Genomic DNA, 19,306 nt, shown 5'->3' on the forward strand with positions numbered 1-19,306 from the left:
TTCTGCTGTTGTTGGATAAAGTAGTCTACAGATGTCCATTACATAGTCCAGTTGATTGATGGTGTTGTTGAGTTCCATTATGTCCTTACTGTCTGCTGATCTGTCCATTTCTGACTGAGGGGTATTGAAGCCTCCAACTATGATAGTGGATTCATCTATTTCTCCTTGCAGTTCTATCAGTTTTTGCCTCACATAGTTTGATGTTCTGTTTTAGATGCATACATATTAAGGATTATTATGTCAGTTTGGAGAACTGACTCCTTTATATTATGTAATTCTACTCTTTATCCCTGAAAACTTTCTTTGGTTTGAAGTCTGCTCTGTCTGAAATTAATATAACTACTCCTGCTTTCTTTCTTTTTTTTTTTTTTTGTGAGGAAGATCAGCCCTGAGCTAACATCCATGCTAATCCTCCTCTTTTTGCTGAGGAAGACCGGCTCTGAGCTAACATCTATTGCCAATCCTCCTCCTTTTTTTTCCCCAAAGCCCCAGTAGATAGTTGTATGTCATTGTTGCACATCATTCTAGCTGCTGTACGTGGGACGCGGCCTCAGCATGGCCGGAGAAGCGGTGCATCGGTGCACGCCCGGGATCCGAACCCAGGCCGCCAGTAGCGGTGCGAGCGCAGTTAACTGCTAAGCCAGGGGGCTGGCCCTACTCCTGCTTTCTTTCAATTAGTGTTAGCAACAGTACATCTTTTATATCTTTCTCTGTTTTCTATTTGTTGCCCTTGTTCTTTGTTCCTCTTTTTGTCTTCTGCTCTTTTTCTGCCTTTGTGGTTTTAAGTGAGCGTTTTATGTGATTCCATTTTCTCTCCTTTCTTAGTATATTAGTTAGACTTCTTTTTCTTTTACTTTTCTTAGTGGTTGCCCTGGAGTCTGCAATATACAATTACGACCAATCCAATTCCACTTTTTTTTTTTTTTTTTTTTGGTGAGGAAGATCAGCCCTGTGCTAACATCTGCCAATCCTCCTCTTTTTGCTGGGGAAGACCGGCCATGAGCTAACATCTGTGCCCATCTTCCTCCACTTTATATGGGACGCCGCCACAGCATGGCCTGACAAGCGGTGCATCAGTGCGCTCCTGGGATCTGAACCCAGCCTGCCAGCAGTGGAGCGCACGCACTTAACCGCTATGCCACGGGCCGGCCCCCCAATTCCACTTTCAAATAACACTACGCTGCTTCACAGGTAGTGTGAGTACCTTATTAATAACAAAATATCATGATTCCTCCCCCCATCCCTAGTATTACTGCTGTCCTTCATTTCACTTATGCATAAGCATACATATATACATAAGTATAATCAAATACACTGTTGATATTATTTTAACAAACTATTATCTGTTAGATCAATTAAGAACACGAAAAATAAAAGTTTTTATTTTACCTTCACTTATTCCTTTTTCAACGCTCCTCCTTACTTCACATAGATCCGAGTTTCTAACCTATATTATTTTCCTTCCTTCTAAAGAACTTCTTTTAATATTTCTTGCAAGGCAATTCTACTGGCAACAAATTTCCTCAGTTTTTGTCCGTCTTAAAAAGACTTTATGTCTCCTTCTTTTTTTTTTTTTTTTTTTTTGGTGAGGAAGATCAGCCCTGTGCCAACATCTGCCAAGCCTCCTCTTTTTGCTGAGGAAGACTGGCCCTGGCCTAACATCCATGCCCATTTTCCTCTACTTTATATGGGATGCCGCCACAGCACAGCTTGATTAGCAGTGCGTAGGTTCGCGCCCGGGATCCGAACCTGCCAACCCCGGGTTGCCAAAGCAGAGTGCACGAACTTAACTACTGTGCCACTGGGCCAGCCCCTCCACTCTCTTCTTACTGGCAAGGTTTCTGAGAAGTCAGATGTAATTCTTATGATTACTTCTCTATAGGTAAGGTGTGCTTTTCCTCTGGCCTCTTTCAGAAGGTTTTTACTTTATCTGATTTTCTGTAGTTTGGAGATAATATGCCTAGGTGTAGTTTTTTTGGCACTTATCTTGCTTGGTGTTCTCTGAGCTTCCTGGATCTGAGATTTGGAATCTGACACTAATTTGGGGCAATTCTCAATCACTATTGTTTCAAATATTTCTTCTGTTCCCTTTTCTCTCTCTTTTCCATATGGAATTCCCATTTTGTGTATGTTACACCTTCTGTAATTGTCCCACAGTTACTGAATATTCTGTTCTGTTTTTTTTCAGTCTTTTTCTCTTTGCTTTTCAATTTTGGTGGTTTCTATTGAAATATCCTCAAGGTCAGAGATTCTTTCCTCAGCCATATCCAGTCTATTAATAAGACCACCAAAGGTAATTCTTCATTTCTGTTTTTGATCTCTAGCATTTCTTTTTGGTTCTTTCTTAGAATTCCCATCTCTCTGCTAACACTATCTGTTCTCACATGCTGCCTACTTTACCCATTAGAGCCCTCAGCACCTTAATCATAGTTGTTTTAAATTCTTTCTTGGTCTGATAATTCCAACATCTCTATCATATCTGAGTCTGGTTCTGATGCTTGCTCTATCTCTTCAAACTGTGCTTTTTGTCTTTTAGTATGTCTTGTAATTTTTCTTGATAATCAGATATGAGGTACTGGGTAAAAGGAACTGCAGTAAATAGGCCTTTAATAGTGTGGTGATAAGATGTAGGGGGAAGGGAAGCATTTTATAGTTCTATGAGTAGATCTGAGTCTCTTAGTGAGCCTGTATCTCTGGACCGTGAACCTCACACGTGCTTCTCAGTCATCCCCCTCACCCCTCGCCCCACTCCTTTCTGTGGGACAGGATGGCTAGAGTGGCCTAGAATTAAGTTATTTCTCTTCCCCTAAGTCAGTCAGGCTCTGATAAAAACCCCAGCAGGTGAAGCTCTGGTTAAATGTTTTCTCCTAAGGACAGAGCTTGTAAAAAACAGAATGCTCTGCCATATCTCCAAATGGTTCCTTTTCCCCTCCCTCAGCCAGAAGCATGAGGGGATTTTTCCCCAATATTTACTATGAGAACCTGGTCAAGCTCCTGGAAGTAAAATTCACAAAAGTGTGAGGGCCCCCAGTGACTGGATCCCCCTGGAGTTTTTCTCTTTCAGACTTGCCTACACCGAGCCTCAGGCAATTCGTCAGTTATAGTTCGGGTTTCCTCTCCCTACCACTAGTTCCCACAGAGGTTTCAATTCATGGGTTTCTCTCCACTAAGCTGTGATTCTCTGTATCCACCTGTTTCTCCGATTTTGGGAGCAGTGATTTGTCCCGTGACCTCACTTCTCTGATGAATCTAAGAAGAACTGTTGATTTTTCAGTTTGTTCAGTTTTTTACTTGTTGTTAGCACAGAGAGGCAACTTCTATGTCAGACGGGATACTGGAAGTTTTAACTTTGTTTTATAGTTAGGAAGACAATAAGGCAGACCACATGCAGAATGCTAATGAAACAAAAAGTGAAAAAAGCAAGAACTCAAATTATATATACATTCTCTTTAGAACAAAGATATAAGCAAAGGAAAGAAAAGAAGAAAATACATCAAAATTAAAACCAGAGTTATGGGGGCTGACCCGGTGGCGCAAGCAGTTAAGTGCGCACGCTCCACTGCAGCGGCCCAGGGTTTGCCGGTTCGGATCCCAGGTGCGCACCAATGCACTGCTTGGCAAGCCATGCCGTGGTGGCGGCCCATATAAAGTGGAGGAAGATGGGCACAGATGTTAGCCCAGGGCCAGTCTTCCTCAGCAAAAAAAGGAGGCTTGGCAGATGTTAGCACAGGGCTGATCTCCTCACTAAATAAATAAATAAATAAACAAACAAACAAACAAGTAGTGAATTTGGGGATGGGGAGAGTCCTCTTCTTTCTTTTTCCAATTATTTCCAATCTGGTTATATAAAACCTGTATCGGGGCTGGCCCCGTGGTGTAGCGGTTAAGCGCACGCACTCCGCTGCTGGCGGCCCGGGTTCAGATCTCTGGGTGTGCACCAATGCACCGCTTGTCAGGCCACGCTGTGGCGGCATCCCATATAAAGTGGAGGAAGATGGGCACGGATGTTAGCCCAGGACCAGTCTTCCTCAGCAAAAAAAAAAGGAGGATTGGCATGGATGTTAGCTCAGGGCTGATCTTTCTCACACAGAAAAACAAAAAACCTGTATAATTAAGGAATGAGATACAAACATCCAAAAAAAAAAAAAATGAGAGATGATCAAGAAGAGATAAAGGATAAGAGAAAGAAAATACTAGGTAGTAGGCTAAAGAAGATAAATACTATCTGATTTGATTTTGGTTTTAAAATAATTCTTATTTATGGATTTTTTTTCATTTTAAGTGATCCATATTTATGACAAAATATAAAAGAAAATCAAGAAGAAAAATTAATTATCCATAAACTCACCACTCAAATACTGAGTGTTAGTCTTTTTCAAATATGATGGCACACGAATGAGACAGACCCCAGCCTTACTTAAAAGTATGACTGTGACCTAGCCACAAGGCCTTAAGGGTTCCAAACAGAGTTTGTTTCCTAATTGTGGTAAAATATATATAACATAAAATTTTGCCATTGTAACCACTTTTAAGTGTGCAAGTCACTGGAATTAATTACATTCACAATGTTGTACAACTATCATCACTGTCTATTTCCAAAATTTTTTCATCACTCCTCCAAAAAAAAAACTGCGTATCCATTCCTCCTTCTCCTTAGTCTCAGGTAACCTCTAATCTACTTTCTGACTCTATGAATTTACTTATTCTAGATATATAAGTAGAATCATACATACAATATTTGTCCTTTTGTGTCTGGCTTATTTCATTCACCATAATGTGTTCAACATTCATCTACATTGTAGTATGTATCAGAATTTCATTCCTTTTCATGGCTGAATAATATTCCATTATACATATACTTCTCTCATTCTTCAAGGTGTTGGAGACTCTGATCCCACGGAAAACTTGACATATTTAAGGTTGGAAGATAGATATATACATAGATAGACAAATACAGATACATATCTCCACTCATCTGTTGTTTATACATTCATCTATTGATGGACATTTGGGTTGTTTCCTCCAACTTTTGGTTATTGTGAGTAACAATGCTACGAACACTGGCATACAAGTGCCAAACAGACTTTTAATAGCTTGCTCTGGCTGGAAAGCAAGCAAAAGGACTATAAAGGAAAACAGCAACAGAAGCTGCCAACAGCAATTACCACAACATAACTGAATAGAATATAAGATATTAACTTTGCGGTTTCAGTATTATTTATACTCCCGATTTTTCCAAATTTTTTTGAATATGTGTTATTTGCATAAACAAAAGGAAATCATTTTTATAGAGTCCTTTGTCATGACAGAATACATATATTAATCTGAAAAATATACAGTAAGGAAATAAAAGGGAGAAAGCAACAAAATGCTGAAGCAAGACATTAAGAGATCATTACTGACGTCAAGATTGCCTGTTAGGAACACTACTGAGAAGGTAGCAGAGTTGGAGCCTAAAAGCACCTTGTTTTTTTTGTTCTGACCAAAGAGAAAGTACTACTTTGCCCTCCCATGATGCCTAGCATAGTACCTAGTATATACTAGACACTCAACAATAAAAGTTGGCTGAAGAATAAACAGATGGATAAATCTACAGCTCTTCTACTTACATTATATATTTTTAATTATTTATACTCTTAGTCTAAAATTGACTATTACAAGCATCTCAAGTTTCACAGTAAATTTTATAGGAACCCATAAATTTAGGGGGAAATTGGCAGGTAGGTGAATGACAGGATATTGTATTTCCGGAATCATTATTTAAACGACAACTCTGATGGCTTATACAAGATTACAAACCCCAGAGCTCACCGACTTACAGAACTATACTTTTTTAGCGGGTATCTGTCTAAGTGTTTATAATGCCAAATGGATCCAGACAGGTCTTTTCTTATCTGCTTCCAAAATAAACAGCAATGTAACAAACTTAGAAGTACATTCTAAAATGTCGGCTCAAATTTCAAAATGGTCTATGTCCACGTAATTATAAAAAATCATTAACTTGTATCTGTACACATCATTACTTCTCTTAATTTTTCAAGGTGTTGGAAATTATGAGCCCATAAAAAACTCAATATACAACTGAATAAACATGTAGAAAGTGAAAAAAAAAATTTTTTTTTTTAATTTATACTCAACCTTGTTCCAGTAGGATTTAAGGTTGGCACAAGTGCAATATCTATCTTCAATCTTTTAAGCAGGTTGTAAGAAAGTATTGTACCAACTCTGTAAACACAGGAATAAACATTATTATTATATAAATAGCAATGTCTTGCACCAATAAATATGGAGTGCAGATTTTAAAATATACCCTGTAAATATCCACAAAGAAGAATTTCAAACCATGTCTTCCACTTATTTAAGTTAACAGTGGTCAGAGATGGAAGAAGGGAAGGTACAGAGCACTGGCTTCAACAGGAATCAAAAGATAGAGCAACAGGAATTACAGTGAAAGGGAAAAAACAGGAAATCAGGGCAACACTGCTGACAAGTCTCTTTCCTTTAGACGTCTATATGACAAATTTCTCTGAGTTAATTTATTTTCTATAGGTGTACAGCATATTTCCATCTCTCTGATCCTTCCTTCCTACCTCTAGAGATAAATTTCAGAAAAGCAAAACTTGTATACAATGATATACTATTGCTGCTGCTACCACCATCACCTACTGTATGTTTTACTATGTACCAGGCACTGTGACAAGATTTACATTCATTATCTTATTTAATCTCCACAATAACCCAGAGACAGATTTTACTGAAGTTTATGGAAGTTGAACAATATGCCCAAGATCCATTAGCTAATAAATGATGGAGCCAGGATACTAAAGATTCTGCCCTAAAACAAAGACATCCTGACAAGTATAAATCACCAATAGAAACATGAGCACACCAGAACATGTCATGACCCTGAGGATTTTATTTGACAGACAGGGGCCTGCCTAAAACCAATGTGATTTCCTATTTAAGAAATTCAATTAATTAAAATATTGAGATGGAAATTATATTTGAAAATGAAACTGTCAACGTATCACAAGAAAATTCCTACCTCCTTTGAAAATAACCTATAATAGACTGTATTTAATCTTGTTTTAATCCATGTAATAATACTAGCATCAAAAAAAGTCTGAAGAGGGGCCGGCCCGGTGCCGTAGCGGTTAAGTTCGGGAGTTCTGCTTCGGCGACCTGGGGTTCGCCGGTTCCGATCCTGGGCACGGACCTACTCACCACTCATCAAGCCATGCTGAGGCAGCATCCCACATAGAAGAGCTACAACTCTACAACTCTGTATAGGAAAACTGGCAACAGATGTTAGCGCAGGGCCAATCTTCCTCAAAAAAAAAAAAAGATAAAGTTACAAATTGTTAAAAAAAAGTCTCAAGAATATCAACAAAAACTTCTTTTATAATTTTTTATATTAAATGTAAACAGATCTGTATAACAGATGTGGAAAAACATTTGACATTTTCCTGACTTTACACTCTACACAAAAGGAAACTTTCCCACTTTGCAAACTACAGCAATAGTTTCTGAAGAGAAAAGAAAAGAAAATTAACAGAGAAAAGCAACCAACGGCCACCACATCACAATTACATGCTTATATGGGAGGTAAATGGAATTTTACCAAGGCTAACAGAAACATCCAACTAATCTAACTTGTTTACAAGACTCAAGTTTTTAAAAAATCTTCTAAATATAAAATGTCAATTTTGTGGCTAATTTTTTATATTCAGTATTCCAATAGTATGAGTTTATGGTTTAATAGTTGTAAATATGTATTTATATTCACTGTAAAGAACTTTACTAAAGGGTACCACATGCATTGCTCTCTAGGTAACTAAATTCCCTTAATTCTACTGGACTGCCACAGCTCAGAAATACCTTAGGCTACATACAAAGTTACCACACACACACACACAGACACACACACACACTTTTCCAACCCATTCAAAACACTTGAGTATTGCTGATATTTATATGCTATCTAATTGAAACCTCTCATGTGAATGAGGTACTACTCAGTTTTAGCAATTTAAATGTTTAAGATATGCGAAACTGTACTAGATGTAGCATGCAATTACCTTGAGCAATTAGCATTCATTTAGCCTTTGAAACCTAAGAGCTATACAAGTTCAATTTTATTCAAAAATTTAATAAAATATTTTAACTGGCCATTTCATTTACTACCCAGTATCAAAACATTTTTCACGTTAATACATTCAGTATATTCATTGCTAGATTACATTTATTTCTTAAGAAGAGACGGTGGTTCTTTAAACCACCTTGATCAAATAACAAAAATTACCATGAGCTATGGATCTGAATTAAATTTTGTTCATGCTAAAAAATGATGTCTTATTTAATGCTATACAAACTTCAGTAAACACAATTTATGAAAAATAATTATAAAAGCCTAGACTCTCTCCTGCTACTAGGCCAACCTAAACCATCCAAGGAATAAAATAATCAGTATTTTTAAGCACATACAATGAATCAAACAACTTTACAAGGTAGACGATATAATTCCTCATGTTAACATGAGAAAACCGTCTTACAGGTAGTTTTAGTAATCCACTTAACCAGTAATTCAAAACTGAACACAAAACCAATCCTGCTATCAGATAGATCTTCCTTATATATTACTTTCAATTCCATTTGCACTTTCTGCATTTTTTAGTCTTCCTTTAATATTATAATCACAAAATCTTAATAGCTGCTATTTATATTGAGTACCAAAACATATGCCAGGCACTGTTCTAGGTACTTTACATCTATTATTTCCATTCCTCATGACCAACTTTGCACAGTAAATATGAAAACACACATTTTTCTGATAAAGAAAAAGACCCAGAGAGGTTAAATGACAAGGAAAATGACAAAACAAAACGCTTGTTCTTTCTACTATACCATGCCACATTTTTTTCCAGCCATCAATTCTTATCACATAATGAAATTCTTTGCAATACAGAATTTTACTAGATTCCAAAAAAACTAAGGTTGCTTTCCTTCATAGACGGGGTAATTATTATAATGTGAAATAATTTATTGTATTACCAAATTATTGATATAATTTCCCCACAAATACTTTTGTATTAACTGGGAGGAGAGAATGCTGTCTAAAATACACTGAATAAGAGCACTAGGTAACTAAATTGATCATTTGAGCTGCACCTAAAATTGCTATAGCTAAAGTGTTCAAGTTCACGGGTAAGGAGCTAAGCCTGTTGCCTGACCTCAACCTTCCATTGTTACAAATACAAAATTGTTAAAAAAAAAAAAGGCATATCCGTACACACAATTTTTTCTTGGCAGAAGCACGAGTACTAAAATACTGTTTCCTTATGTCTCAATCTAGTCTGAAAAAGGCAGAAAATATACCTCAATACATATCACACATTACACTAATTTTTTTATTTGGTATACACAATATATCAAGCACTGTGTAAAGAAGTGTGTTAAGTATTTTCACTTCATACCCAATGTGAAATAAAAATGAATTACCACTGTTTTGAAAAATCCTAAAATGGCAATAAGAATCTTCAACATAATTCTCCAAATGGGTAAATAGTGCACAGATCATGGCAAAGGCCTAAAAATTCTATTTTAGTGCTAGTGATTTTCATTAATTTAATTACATTGATACTCGTAAAGGAAGCGTGATGAAATTATGAGGGGGAAAATGTATGTTAATCAAAACTGGATAGAAGGATACATATGAAAAATCAGGAAATCCTGGCACAATTATAGTAAGTATCAATGAAATATTTTTAAAAAGGTCCTCAGCATCTCAGCATGATGAAAGGACCAGGTTCTATTAACAAGATGGGTAGAGGGGCCAGCCCGGTGGCACAGCGGTTAAGTGCGCACGCCTCGCTTTGGCGGCCCAAGTGTTTGCAGGTTCGGATCCCGCGCGCACATCAACACACTGCTTGTCAAGCCATGCTGTGGTGGCATCGCACATAAAGTAGAGGAAGATGGGCACGGATGTTAGCCCAGGGCCAATCTTTCTCAGCAAACAAGAGGAGGGTTGGCATCGGATGTTAGCTCAGGGCTGATCTTCCTCCCAAAAAAAAAAAAAAAAAACAAGATGAGTAGCGCCTTCACAAGTTATTCAAGTTCTATAAACCTTGGTTTCACTGTCAGGAACTTGAAAAAAGGTTGGAGTGAATGATATCTCCAATGCTCTTAACATTCTAGAGTCAAAAGAAAATTGATAAAAACTTATATAAAACTGATACAAACTTATATAAGCAGATTCTTTATGCAATGATTAGTTTCAATGATAACAGGAAAAAATCCCCAAAATGTTGCACTAGAAAACTAAGGTCTTGGGGCTGACCCCGCGGCGTAGCGGTTAAGTGCTTGTGCTCTGCTGCTGGTGGCCCAGGTTCGGATACCGGTGCGCACTGACACACCGCTTATCAGGCCATGCTGTCGTGGCATCCCACATAACGTGGAGGAAGATGAGCATGAATGTTAGCGCAGGGCCAGTATTCCTCAACAAAAAGAGGAGGATTGGCATGGATGTTGGCTCAGGGCTGATCTTCCTCACACACAAAAAAAAGAAAACTAAGGTCTTATTCCCTGAACCTCATATATTGGCTACAGAAACAATCAGAAGTTTCTGGGACAAACCAACACAATGAGGGTACATTAGCCAAACAAAATTTACATAGTTATGCAATAACTTTAGACTTGCAGAAGATTCCAAAGAAGCATTAAGGATCGCAAGAGATTTTTTTAAATCTGATAATATTAAAGAAAACTAAAAAGTTATAAACTTTGCTACTACCCATATCTACAACTCTAGTTCTCACCTGCCACAGACAAGTGGGTCTTCCATCTAAAGGCAGAAGACCTCAGGCCTCATGCTCTCTGAATTATCCTGGAACTTGGGCCATCTCTCCCTTCTTCCCAGTTTCTGCTCTCAACTTTTAAACATGGGGCTCTGCCATATCCAAAAATCTCACTGGATCTTGGATCCCCCTAAGAACCCCTGGTCTTGCAGCATCCTCCCTCCCCAACAGCTGAGCAACTCAAAAGATGTTTAGCTTTCACTCTTCCCTTCCTCACCTTCCACTTTGTCACTGCAACTCGGCTTCTACCATACCATTTTACTGAAACCACACCTACCAAGGTCGCTCACCAAGAGCCTCTTTGTTGCTAAAACCAGTAAACACTTTACAGTCCTTATCTTACTTGATCTCTGTGCAACATGTGACCTAGTACCCTACTCTCTTTATTTATTTTGATTTTTCTGATTAGAAAATACATGCTAATTAAGAATTGAAATATCACAGAAAGAAAAGGAAAGTTTAAGTCCTCTGTAATCCCACTCTCAAAGACAGCCACTGTTAGCAGTACAGTATATATTCAAAATTTCTTTTCCAAACATATACTAACTTATGGGTATATATGTATTTTTTTAATTTAACAAAAATTAGATCTATACATATCTATAGTATATCTATACTACACATTTTTTTTGAGAACTTTTTTACTTAATGTACCTTGATCTTCTGTCCTTGTTAGTATTATGTGAAGCCTGATTAATGGCCTCCTAAAGAGCTCCTCATCATAATACCCAGAACCTGTGAATGTTACCTTAAATGGCAAAAGGGACTTGGCGGGTGTGATTGAGTTAAAGATCTCGTGATGAGAGGTTTCCCTGAATTATCTGGGTTGGGCCCATCAGAAGATGCTATGTAGCTGGGTTAGAAGACGGAGGGAAGGGGCCAAGGAATGCAATGCAAGGAATACAAGGAATGCAACTCTAACAGCTGGAAAAGGCAAGGAAATGGATTCTACCCTAGGAACAGTCCTGCCAATACCCTGACTTTTGCCCAGTGAACATTTCACACTTCTGGCCTCCATAACTATGTGACTAAATTTTTGTTTTAAGCCACTAAGTTTGCGCTAATTTGTTACAGCAGCAATAGGAAAGTAACACAGTATGCATGTATGTATGTATGTGTGTGTGTGTGTATGTGTGTGTGTGTATATTTCATATATATATATATTCCATCAGCTGGATAGCATTCTATCATATGAATGTACTGTATTTTATTTAGCCAATCCTTTATTGATGGATACTTGGGTTGTTTCCAATTTTTTACTATTATATACTAAGTGCCATGAATACCTCTAAACACATCTTTCCACATTTGTGTGTTTCTCTAGGAGTTATTCCATAAAATGCAACTATTAGGTCAAATAATATGATATTTTAAGTTTTAACAGATATAAAAAAAAATTAACCTCCAAAAAGGCTGTTCTTAGTTTTTGTTTCGTTTTTTTTTAATTTTATTTATTTATTTTTTCCCCCAAAGCCCCAGTAGATAGTTGTATGTCATAGCTGCACATCCTTCTAGTTGCTGTACCTAGGACGCGGCCTCAGCATGGCTGGAGAAGTGGTGCGTCGGTGCGCACCCGGTATCCGAACCACGGCCACCAGCAGCAGAGCACGCGCGCTTAACCGCTAGGCCATGGGGCTGGCCCGCTGTTCTTAGTTTTTACTCACATAAACAACATTCAAGCCCCTCCTTCCTTCTTCAAAGTCCTATTCTTTCAGCTTCTGTTAAATCACTTGACTGGGTTTCCTTCTGTAGTGGCTACTTGTTCTGTTTCTTTGCAGACTCCTCTTCGTGGGCTCATTTCTTAAATGTCAATGACCCCCAAAGTTCCAATTCCATCCTAGGCTCTCTCCTCACTACCCATACTTCCCGAGTTATCTCATCTACTTCCTTTTAGCCCAATTATTACTTAAGAACAAAACAGAATTATTACCCCCTCTTCCCTCCAAAATCTATCCTTACATTGTGTTTCCTCTATTAATGAGTGGCACACCAATATCCAGCAGCCTACAGCAGATACATGGAGGTCACCTGACCCCTCCCTTATCCTCACCCCACATACCACAGCTCTAGAATCCATAAGATTCTCTCCCTCCCTGTCAATTCCTTAGAACAGGAATACATCAATTTTCAACTATATTACTTTATTGAGTATTTTCCCTATCTCAAGTCTTGCATCCCACTGTACCAGAATAATCTTTCTAAAATTCAATTTTGATTTGTCACTCACGTAGACTTTTCATAGATTGCTGGTTGGAACGTAAAATGGTATAACCACTTGGGAAAACTGGTTGGCAACGTCTTCTAAAGGCTAAACATACATCTGCCCTATGACCCAGTAATTCCACCTCTAGTTATTTATCCGAGAGAAAGGAAAATGTATGTCTATAAAAAGACTAGTAGTCAAGTGTTCATAACAGCTTTATTCATAATAGCCAAGTGGCAGAACGGATAAACAAATTGTGTTATACAATGGATTACTACACACCTACTGATATGAGCAACAACATGGGTGAATTTCAAAAACATTAGGTTGAACATAAGCCAGACAGAAAAGAATACATACTGTATTATTCCATTTATGTGAAGTTCAACAAGAAAACCTAATCTGTGGTAAAACATATCAGAATAATAGGGCCTGACTAAAAGAACCATGACAGATTATTAGAGGAGGGAGGGAGAGATTCATATAGGCATATACATTTATCAAAACTCACTCAATTGTATAGTTAAGTTCTCTGCATTTCACTATATATAAATTTTACCTCAAAAAATTTTAAAGCAAATATTAAGATTTAAAACTTACTTCTCTCAGTGTTTTTCCTTACTAGTTGATAAAAAGTCTCAAGATTTAAGACAAATTAATCATTAAATTACTACCCTTTTTTAAAAAAATTATCACATCACTCAGAAACAAGAATATATCAACCGTATCTTCCTCTGGTTTGTAAATTTTGTGAGAGAAAGGATTTTATCTATGTAGAATAGATCACCATTATCTTCCCAATACCCATCACTATGCTTGACACATAGGAGATGCTAAATATATGTTATCTTTGGTGGGTCTTAATGACTTATTGACAATTGACAACGTTTATAACTTCATTATATTTCTAGATCATTTACTGACTCATTTTTCTGATCTTGTATGTAACATGTAAGTGTACCATCATGCTTGACAATCTTTATAACCTTGTTCATCTGGCAGTAGAAAAGAAGCTTATCCACATTTTCAGAAAGGCAGCCAAGTTGAGTCTAACTTTGTGCTCATCTTTTACATGTATTTCAAATAAATATTCAAAGGCATTACTTTTTTCATGGGCTTATTCCCTAAAATTCATTCTCAATTTACTTCAAAATCTATCTTCTCACCATCAAAACTATCCTGATTTCTGGTATACATGAAGATATTAAATTTTTCTTCTATCTCTCTCTCATGTATCTCATTCAAATGTCATATTATACAATTGTTATTAAAGCTACACTTTTATCTAGTATCTGTTAACACTTGCTCTACCAACCTTACTAGCATAATTTATAAGAATGCTGGATTAATTTTTGACACAGCAAAAGCTCTGTACCAGGCCAAAGAAGAAAGCAACTAATCATCTGAGCACCAACTCAAAGGAAAGACAAAATCCTCTTCTTCACTTCTATATCAGCTTACACTTTCCTATGAAAAACAAAAAGAGCAATGACCTATAATAAAGCCAGTTCTGTTTCTCTCTCTCATCAATATCCCTTTCAGGAACACAGGAGTTAGCAGTTCCTTAAGGAGAGAGCCCTAATCATGAACTTACAAGACACTGAATAGCAAAACCAACAATGAAGACCCAGATAATAGCCAGTTGAACCAGGAGGGAACACTTTTCAGAGTACAACTGTGAGGGCTGGATCAGTACAAAGAACAATTAACAAGCACTAAACCCACATTGTCTTCGGCCACTTAAAGGATAAACTGCAAACAGCACAGGCAGGGGAAGCTCTCTTGGAGTACAGACACAGTAATAAACAGCTGGAAATGGCAACAAATAAACACGCCACGCAATTTGCAATAATGAGAAATGGGATGACCCTTTCTGAGCAAACATATGAGGCCAGAGTGAGGCCAGAGTCAACAAGTTCTATTCACAAAACACAAAATAACTAACCTACATGTTTCCAATGAGGAAAGACTATCATACCACCAAGATAGATAGTAATACCTGCCAATGTTAGCTTTGATTGATATCTTGAATTTTATATGCAAACATAAAAATAAAATAGTTAATTTGTGGAGGAGCAAAAAGGCCAGTCAGAATTATGTACAACAATAAAGCAGACTTTTGTATTTTATAAAACTCGTCAAAAATTAATTTGAAGAGCAATAAAGGGCTGTCAGCTTTTTATTTTGCAAAATAAGGCCATTACAGAAAACAAAAAAAAAAACCCACCCACTATCTAGCATCACAAATTTCATATGAAAAATGATATTTTCACACAGAAAAGGAGAGACATAATTTAAAGGTGAATACATTACATTTTATAAATTTAACCTAAGAGAAAACAAGTCATATTGAGAATAATATTTTCATTTCATCATGAACTTGATAGTAAAAACTCTGTCTCAAAGAGCATTTGGAAACCTACTGACTTAGTACAGCAGCCCCCTTATCCACGGTTTCGCTTTCCGCAGTTTCAGTTACCCGGGGCCAACCGCAGTCCGAAAATACTAAATGTAAAATTCCAGAAATAAACATAAGTTTTAAATTTCATACCATGCTGAGTAACATAATGAAATCTCGAGCCATCCCATTCCATCCCACCCGAGACGTGAATCATCCCTTTGTCCGGCAGATCCACGCTGTATACACTACTTGTTGGTTAGTCACTTAGTAGCCGTCTGGGTTATCAGATCCACTGCGGCAGTGCTTGTGTTCAAGTAACACTTATTTTACTCAATAATGGCCCCAAAGCCAACATTATTATTGTGGTTAATCTCTTATTGTTTACTAATTTATCAATTAAACTTTATCATAGGTATGTACGTATAGGAAAAAACATCGTATATATAGGCTTGGGCACTATCCACAGTTTTAGGCATCCACTGGAGGTCTTGGAACCATCCCCAGCAGATAAGGGGGGGACTACTATGTTTTAAGGAAAATAAAAAGAGTGCAAAGAATAAGAAAGCTGTTAAAGGAGCTTAACATAGAGGCTTTAACGGATGGTTTTAATTAATTTATCAGTTTATATTAACTACAATCAAGATCTCTACAATTTCATCTTTAGCAATAGTTTTCATTTTTTTCTGGTATAAGATCTTTTTTCAAAATAAAAAATTCTGAGTATTACCTCCCTCCATGACTGTAGTTAGATTTAAGTATTACTGATTGAGGGCCAGCCCCGTGGCTTAGCGGTTAAGTGCAGGCGCTCCGCTACTGGTGGGCCGGGTTCGGATCCCGGGCACGCACCGATGCACCGCTTCTCCGGCCATGCTGAGGCTGCGTCCCACATACAGCAACTAGAAGGATGTGCAGCTATGACATACAACTATCTACTGGGGCTTTGGGGGAAAATTAAATAAATTTTAAAAAAAATTAAAAAAAATAATAAGTATTACTGATTGAAATGACAAAACCACCACGACTTTTTAATAACTTTTATGTTACAAATATACAAGATCTATTATGTATTCATTCAATATTAAATGTTTAACGCACATATGGATCTTCAGATCCCTTGCAGAGATCCACAGCCCAATCCATTTCTCCAGTCACTCGTCTCCTCTTTACCATGAGTTTCCTACTACACAAAGTATCAAATAGCTCACTAGGCTGGCTTATCTTTAAAATCATTTCCAATCCTGAGATTGTAAAATTCTGGGACAAGTACTTCTCAAAAGAATTTGGGGACTTCTAGAGAAATGACAGTTTGATGCAATATTTAGGGGCTCTCCCTCCTGACATTCCATTTATTTTTGTGTGTGTGTGTGTGAGGAAGATCCACTCTGAGCTAACATCTGCCAATCTTCCTCTTTTTTTTTTTTTTTTTTTTGCTGAGGAAGACTGGCCCTGGGCTAACATCCATGCCCATCTTCCTCTACTTTATATGGGACGCTGCCACAGCATGGCCTGACAAGCGGTGAGTCGGTGCGCACCCAGGATCGGAACCAGTGAACCCCGGGCCGCCACAGCGGAGCACCTGCACCTAACTACTTGCGCCACCGGGCCAGCCCCCCATCTATTTTTTTATTTTTATTTTTATTTGTGTGTGTGTGTGTGTGTGTGTGTGTGTGTGTGTGAGGAAGATCAGCCCTGAGCTAACATCCAGTGCTAATACTCCTCTTTTTGCTGAGAAAGACCAGCTCTGAGCTAACATCTATTGCCAATCCTCCTCCTTTTTTTTCCCCAAAGCCCAGTAGATAGTTGTATGTCATAGTTGCACATCCTTCTAGTCGCTGTATGTGGGACACAGCCTCTCTGAGGCCGGAGAAGCTGGGCGTAGGTGCGCGCCCCAGTCCGAACTCCGGCCGCCAGTAGCAGAGCATGCGCACTTAACCGCTAAGCCACCGGGCCAGCCGGGACACTCAATTTAGATAACAGTAAAGACATTTAAAAGCTACAACCCCCACAAGTGTAGGACAGAGGGCAACACATTTTTGTATAATGGAAAGCAGATGATGGACTTCCAGGTTAGATGGCAGACTGAACACACACATCTAATTTTACTCCCTCCCAAAACGCTACTAAAACAACGATAAAGAAAATGTTGTTGTTTTGTTCTGTTTTTAGGACAAACCATAAGGACAGAAAGAGTGGAAGAAGAGACAACAGCAACAAAATTTTGGAAGCTGGAAAGAAGATGGATGAGTGGTAACTGACTTAGTCAAAGACAGCCAAATTATAAACCAGCAGTGCAGACAACTAAGAACAGACCCAATTTACACTACAGAATCCTCAAAAGGCTCAGGAACTGCCAGAACAAAGAAGGGGAAGATGAGACTCAAGTGAGAAAGGATCAGGTGAAAGCTATTAGAAACCTAGACCCCACTGGTCCTCTAAGCTGCTGAGTGGCCCACTCTCAGTGCAGCAGCTGACTGGAGATTTATTCTCTCAAGAGGGTAAACCATACATGGTGGAAGACACAGTATCCTAACAAAAAGAGGCAAACTGTGTGACCCTATATACCAAATGCTCTATGGCTCAATACCCAGCCCTCTTTTCCTGAGTTCCCAGATCACTGGCAACCAAACTTCTGCCCTCCAAGCAGAAAACTGGAAGATACTTTCTGGGACATCTGACCCGTCCAAAATGAAAGACAGAGACACTGGAGATGGCCTCAAACAGTCCGCCCAAACCAATGGTTTCAATCTTGGCCGCACACTGAAATCACCAGGGCAGCTTTAGAAAATACCGATTGGATATTTGGATAGAAAACAGAATTGTGGTTTCCTCTGGGCAGGGCGCAGGGAAGACAGAAGTAAGGGATTTTCTAGAGTTTTCACAGTGCTCTGTATCATGTGTTAATTACACAGGTGTATACACGGCAAAATCAGCAAACTATACACTTGAAAACTGTGTATTTCACTGTATGCAATCACACCTAAATTTAAAAAAAATACTGCTACCCGGGTCCTACCCCCAGAAATTCTGATGTATTTGGTCTAGCAGCAGCATGTACATATATTTTTAAAGCTCCCCATGTGGTTCTAATGTGCAGCCAAAGTTGAGGACCACTGTTTTAGACTCTAGATTATAGAGTAAAACTGGAAGTCAATAAGTCCCACCTACAATGTGCTCAGGGCTTCCAAACAGTTTTTAGTCACCCACTGCCAATCATGAACAAACAACCAAGATTACCAGACCTCTAAGGAGGGACTCTACTGCTGAGACTATACCAGACCTCTAAGGAGGGACTCTACTGCTGAGACTATACCAAACAGAAAAAAAGTAACTTGGAGGAAAGAAGGAACTATGCAAGGAAAAGAAAGTTTAAAGAACTATCTTGAACATTCTTCAATAAGAGAGGATAGAGCATCCATTAAACAAGAAAAGAGATGATAGAATAAGTAACTGAGTAGAGGAGAGGAAGCTAAACCTACAGGCCTGCACAAGGGAATATGGTCAAGAAGCTGATTCGCCTCACTCATAGAACCCCGGAAAGGCTCAGGACTTGGGAGTCTCCAGGTGTACTGTCAGTGGGGGAGAGGCATGGGGCTGAAAAGCAGGTTAGTGGTTTAAAGTCTGTATATAGACCCTCCCGTTCCCCTTCTCCATCCTCTCGTAAATTTATCCTCTGGAAACTTTTACCTGGAGAGACTCGAGAAGAGTGGAGTGAAGCTCAAGGATGCAAGCCAAGGGATTAAGCAGAAGTATGTAGAGTGAATAGCAGCCCGCACCCACAGCCCACTTCCTTTGCCCAGCTTTCAGAACAATGGAAGCCAGGCATATTACCTTCCCCACAGTTTGAGTTAA

At 38.3% G+C, this 19,306-nt stretch overlaps 1 protein-coding gene across 9 annotated transcripts in view; it reads right to left on the minus strand.

Moving 5' to 3' along the window:
• EVI5 (ecotropic viral integration site 5) overlaps nucleotides 1–19,306 on the minus strand; it is a 233,937-nt gene that overhangs the window by 206,304 nt on the left and 8,327 nt on the right. Inside the window, exon 2 of one of the 9 annotated variants that reach the window (XM_058538524.1) lies at nucleotides 7,225–7,324. The exons of the other annotated variants lie outside the window; for them this stretch is intronic. The gene's annotated coding sequence lies outside the window, so the exon portion shown is untranslated. The remainder of the gene's footprint in view (nucleotides 1–7,224; nucleotides 7,325–19,306) is intronic. 9 annotated transcript variants of the gene reach the window in all.

This window comes from Diceros bicornis, chromosome 4, assembly GCF_020826845.1.
Source record: "Diceros bicornis minor isolate mBicDic1 chromosome 4, mDicBic1.mat.cur, whole genome shotgun sequence".
Taxonomy (NCBI): domain Eukaryota; kingdom Metazoa; phylum Chordata; class Mammalia; order Perissodactyla; family Rhinocerotidae; genus Diceros; species Diceros bicornis.